Source organism: Neltuma alba, unplaced genomic scaffold (genome assembly GCF_004799145.2).
Source record: "Neltuma alba isolate B1F8T4 unplaced genomic scaffold, ASM479914v2 tig00010278_pilon, whole genome shotgun sequence".
Classification (NCBI taxonomy): Eukaryota; Viridiplantae; Streptophyta; class Magnoliopsida; order Fabales; family Fabaceae; genus Neltuma; species Neltuma alba.
Genome location: NW_021635202.1, coordinates 588,336 through 594,873, shown reverse-complemented (window position 1 = coordinate 594,873; position 6,538 = coordinate 588,336).

Here is a 6,538-nt window from a genome sequence, read left to right as displayed (position 1 = left end):
AGTGAAACAACAAATTGAAAAGAAAAATGAGCAATATGCATCCAAGGCTAACAAAGGAAGAAGGCGTGTTCTCTTTGAACCTGGTGATTGGGTGTGGGTGCATATGAGGAAAGAAAGATTTCCAGCTCAAAGAAAGTCCAAATTAGCTCCAAGAGGAGATGGTCCATTTCAAGTGCTTGAAAGAATCAATGACAATGCTTACAAAATTGATTTACTTGGTAAGTATAATGTTAGTGCTACTTTCAATGTGGCTGATTTATCTCCTTTTGATGCAGGTGATGATTCGAGGTCGAATCCTTTTGAGGAGAGGGGGAATGATGCGATACAGCAAGCTAACTCCTCAACTTCCAATGATCCATTGCAAATCCCAACTGGACCAATCACAAGAGCAAGAGCTAAAAGAATTAAGGAAGCTTTGAGTGGGCTAGTGCAAGACACTTTGACAAAGCAAATGGCATTTATTGGAGTATCAAATCTGGATAAAAATGCTGAGGATGTCACTAATGTCATTTGGGCTGAAAATGGAGCTACTGATCATATCTTAGGCTTGGAGACTTCAATTTAAGGAGCTTGGATCAAGTACAACACATGAGAAGACTCATTTGGGCCTAATTAATCATATTTTGGGCTTGATATGCTGATTATATTTCATTAAATGCATTTGTGCGAAAATTCATAATTAGTTGGCAGATTTGACTTTTGAATTTCCAAGTTACCTAAATCAAGTCCTTATGAATTTATTATGTTTTGATTTTCTAGATTGCATTTAATGCTTTTTAGGTCAGATCTTGATTGTATCCTCTATAAGATATTGTAACCCTCATTTTGGGAGGAGATTTGGAATTTTGAATGAAAACTTGCATTTTGCAATTTCTGATTGAGAGGAGTTCTCTCTAGGGTTCTTCATTGAACTAACAGACTTATCAAGGCTTGATCAATCTTGTGGCGTCTTTCAACACTTCGGGTCCTTGTTCTTCCGTGTTCAAGGGTTCAAGTAGATCACCAAACCTTTGTTTACGTTCTTGGGGTGCGTATATTCAGATCGGTTGTGGGTTCGTGGGATTTTTCCCTTGTGGGTTCTCACCATGCAACCAGTCGTTCTTCTCGAGGAGCTTGTTATTGGAAATCCTAGTCTAAATTGGGTTTCAAAAACATTGTAAAAGGGGGGGTTTTAGTTGTTTTAAAAGTGGTGCAACAAATGCAAAATGCAGAAAATTAACTTTTTTTTTGTATTTTGAATGAATGAAGAAATGTTTTGGATTAAAAGGAAATTATGGTTAAATAGTCTCTTGATGATGAAAGCTCAGCTATCACTACTCTTTAGAATGATTAGGAGTTTGGAAAACCTCTAAGTCTGAAGAAAACCCCAAGTAATCACTTGGGTCCAATGTCTTAATTAATGAAAACTCACTTTAATCAAAGTTAATTAACACCTCTTAAGACACTGCTTGAAACCACTTAGAGTGTAAATGAATGAATGATGCAAATGCCCTCCGAATGTCAATCGACAACCATAGAATACCAAGCACTCAGATTAATCAACAATTATCACTGATAATCAAACTGAACACAAGGGTTCAAACTGAAATATTAAAATAGATTAATCAGCATTAACGTTATTCAATCCAAATACAATAGAATAGTTTAAACACAAGATTTACAATCATAAACCAAGTTTGATACAAGTGTAGAAAGTTCCTAAATCTAGAAAAATTCAACACAGCATTAAACAATTATTTAGACTATAGAAAGAAAACTCCCTAATTAAGTCCTTGAGCTCAAGCTTTGTCTTCCATCACTAAGAGGCTAAGGGTTTAGCCTCTCATGCCTTCAAACCAATCACAATCGCTCCAGGAATGAATAGCCATGGTTAAAGCTAAAAATAAGACTGGAAAAATGGAGAAGAAGGGTGTTGGAGTGGTTTGACCGGTTTAGAATTACAGAAAATCATGAAGAAATGAAGAAAATAGAAGTTTTGGGTGTAGGATCAATGGAGACTAGAGAGGAGATGATGGTGGGTCAACCTTATGCAAATCTGCAAAATGGAAGAGTTTTTTTTCATAGTGGCTGCCCTCCGTAGGTATAGAAGCTTAGAAACCTATTCCAAAACGCACAGCTTTACTTAACGCACTCAAGTCGTGACCTCAGGACTGTAAGGTCGCGACCTGAGAGGCTTCTTGTCACGACCTGGGAAGACAGAGAGCTTGCATCTTTACTCAGATCCAAAATGCATAGCTTCAGTAAAATGGCATCCAGGTCGCGACCTAAGTATTCCATGTCACGACCTGGGGAGGCAGAACACTCCCAACTTTTGTGTCTTAGTCCTTGTAACATTTTGACTCCATCCATGCTCTATCATGACTCTTAGGTTCTTCTCCAATTGCCTAAAAATCACAACAAAGAGCTTTGTAAAGACCAACTGATTATAGATCAAGGCAATTAAAATTTAGAAGAGAAAAATGACCCTTTTTTACCCCTTAAACAGCAAAATGCAATGCATGACTCAACATAATAAAATGGATATAAATGCACGCATAATGAGGGTAAAATTGTTGCAAAACATTAGAAAACACTTGAGAAAACTATATAAAGATTGGGTTCTATCAGCTATCCTAAACTATAAGTGGGGGCCATATTGGGCCCAAAGAAGGCCCAATTTTGTGCAGCTTCTGGACCTTTCCATTAAATGAAAATAAAGCCAATTTCACACAAAATATCGGTAGGAATATTCTAGAGACTAGACACTTGTCATGATCTGAAAATTAGAGAGCTTGATGGCAGCCACATGGCCTTTTTTTGGCCAAATTTTGTTCACAAGTGAGGGGAGGAAGTCAGATTTTTCTTGTCTATAAATACCCCCTCAAAATACCCAAAAATAGATAGGAAATTGGAAAAACAAGGGGAGGTGCTGCCATTTCGTTTTCTTGAGCTGGAAACTGATTTTGGTAAGTGCTTTTGGACAAGAAATCATCAAGCTTTAGTCAAGAATTCACCAAGGTATGTCTAAGCCTTACTATGGTTGAGATTAAAGCTTGTTTGGTTAGGTTTTTGAATTGAAATTGCAAGGGGGAGATGCTGTACTTTTCGTCCAACATGCTTATGCTTTAGGGAAGGATGGAAACCTTAAATATGATGTGGAATAAGCATGTTTAAATCGTATTTGGATTGACTTTTGGAAGAAAACCAAGTTAGGGTCCTTAATGCTTCAATTCAGCCATGACTTGTTCTTAGGGTAGGAGCTTGTTTTGATGTGTTTTGATGATTCCAATGAGTTTAAAAGGTGTTTTTGTGTAGGGAAACATTAAAGGAAAGTGTTTGAAATCATTGGGATCAAAAATTGAATTTTTAGAACATATATGCTCCTATTTGGCAAGCATTAAGGAGTGTGATTTTTATAAATCTGATTAGATATTTAGATTCTACATGAAAAGTTGTGTAGGAATGGATGAAGAGATTGATAGAAATTAAGAGGGAATAATTATGTCAAAAATCAAGGAAAAAGGGGTTTAATTAAGCCTAATGTCAAGCATTGGTGTTTATGCTTGAATTATTGATGAATTGGAATCTATTTATGCTTGCATGGACAGGTTTTGTGGAGAAAATTCAAGGAGAGCATAATTTCCTTAAGGAGGCCGAATTGGATCAATGATTAAGAGGTAGCATTGAATTATAATTTGATTATTTATCTTGCTTGTTTAATGCGATTATGTTGCTTGCTTGAATTGAGGAATTTATGTGGTGATAATGATTGACTTTATGACATTGATTGTGCTTTAGCCAAATGCATAGAAACATGTCAATGTGAAAGTGTTGATATTCTTCTTTTGGCATGATGCAAAATATGGTTTTATGTGACTTGAGGATGTCTTGAAGTTTTATAACATGTCACATTATACTTGCTTGATTTACATGATGATTGTAATCCATTACTACTAAGATTTCAATGAAATCTCACTCCCCTCAATGTATAAACAGTCCCAGGTGGTGTCACTAAGGGCAAGGAGAAAGGAAAGGGATTCACTTGGAGGATGAGGGAGTTTATGGTTATTGAAATAATGTTTTGTAATTATATGTTGTTATGTATTGTTGTAAACTATGTTGAATTATTATGTCAATGATTAAGGATAAGTACATGTGAGTAATTGACCAAATATTATGTGTGAGTACATGTCACATGATTGAGAAAAGCTAGATGAAAGGAAAAGAAAAAGAAAAGGCAAGAATGGTGTGAAAAAGGGGGTAAGAGTTGACTTTTTTAGAGCAAAGTTTGACAATGTGATTTTGAGTGATTGGATGAATCTAGATTTGAAATTTGACATACTTATAAATCTCATTTTTATCTTTAAAAAAAGTGATAATTCATCAAATTTGGAGTTTTGTACAAAAAGTTATACCCTTCCAAAGTTGGGCATAAAACCTAAAAAAATTAAAAAATGACCAAATAAACAGTATCACTTTGAATGAAATCTGGGATTAATGCATGAAATCTGGATATCAATGAGTATTTTTATTTTAGAGATCATGTCAATAGCTTTCCATAGAACTTGGAACTACTTCATTTTGATTTTTCTACAATTAGTTATGAATTTTCAAAGTTGGCAAGAATTTCAGTGAATAGTGAATAGTAACTCGGAACCAAAGTGAAAATTTTGAAACTTTCTCATGCTTAAGTCTTGAATAATGGTTTCGAATAGTTCCAATTGTTATAATGGAATAATAAAGGGAGTGTGACAAAAAGCTCCACATGCCAACTCCAATTCAACGTCTAAGTGGGATGACTCCAAGTCCTAAGAAGAGTTCAGACCTATGACTGAGCAAAGGGAGGAGCCAAAATTAAGGAGTGTCATCACCAAAGGTAACTCCAACACTAAATCCTATTTTTCTAATGTCAAGAAGTGGATCATGTGAAGTCTTAATGCCCAAACAAAAAGGCTATGATGATTCTTGAAGGTTGAGGATATGAAAGTAAGAGCTTAAGTGAAAGTGACGATGATGACATTCCACATTTAGAAGATTGTTTTAACAAAGCTCATGAAATCATACCAGCTCTATAGGGTGAATTGTTAATGATAATATATGCTTTAAATACTTATCCAATAGAAGATCTTGAAAAAGAGCAGTGTGAGAACATTTTTCATACTGGATGTGTGGTTCAAATAAATTATGTAGCATGATCATTGATGGAGGAAGCTGCACCAACCATAAGTCATATACTCTTCAATGGCTTAATAATAGTGGGAATACATGTTTGACCAAGCAAGTGCTACTCTTACTCTCTATTGGTAAATATCGAGATGAGGTATTATGTGATATAGTACCTATAAAGGCTAGCCATATCTTGTTAGGTCATCCATTGCTATATGATAAAAGAGCACAACATGATTGTTACCAAAATCAATTCTCCTTTCAACATAATGGTAGCAAGGTAACTTTGAACCCTCTATGGCCAATTCAATCTTATGAAGATCAACTCAATATAGGGAGAGCTTTCAAAATGAAGGGAAAGGAGAGTAGTGAGATTCATGCAAAAGAAATGGAAAAAAGCATTAATTGTCTTCAAAAAAATAAAAAAGGAAAGATCAAAAGGGCATCAAGTTTATCTACTAATCTTTCCTTATGTAGTGTTGTTTCCTATCCTTGTGATGTAGGCAAAGATTGAAGGAAAAATCTTTTCAAAAAAGGAGCAAATGTTGGAGATTATGACTAAAGGAGACCCACCAAGAATCAAGATGCTAATGAGCTACTAATTAGCTTTTTTTTTTTAAAGATTTGAGGATTTTCAAATAAATCTTTTAAATTATCCATTAGGTATATTATTTTAGAAATGAGTTGTCAAATAGGGATCCTAAGGATATTATCTAATATCTTATTGTTATATCCTTGATTTAAATTTGAATAGATAGCAATCCTACTCTTAGAGTATTTATAATTTTTATATTAGTCTTATTAGAGTTAGGAATTTTATCTATTTAAAAAACCAGTTGTATTTAGTTATTTGGAAGTTATAAATGAGAAGTTGCTTTGACAAGTATTGACTGTGTTTTTGTATTCAGGAGAGAATATGATTAGGTTGCAAGAATTTGATCAATTAATTGTGGAGCTTTTTATAGCTATAGATCTAGAGACAAGTTCCTCTAGGGATTTAGCTAGTCAACTATTATTATTTTCAAATCTATTTTATTTTGTATTTTTTGGGTTCTTATAGGAATCTATATCAATAAGACAACATCTTCTTTTTTATGGGATACATTTGAGATGTATAATTTGGATATGGTATGGAAAAAGTAAAAATAGTTCTATCTCCAAGGATAAGGGAGGAAGTTATGAATAACAACTTGTGCAATAGAATGAATGATATGATTAATAATTTTCGCACAGAGTCCTTTGTGTAATTTCTTGCACATGAGAGCTTAAATAACGATGTAGAGATGCCTTTGTACCTAACATCTTCTAAGTATATAGAGTCAATGGGTGTGTTAAAATTATTAAATTTAAAGGCAAGATATGGCAAACAAATGCTAGTTTCATAGAGTTACTT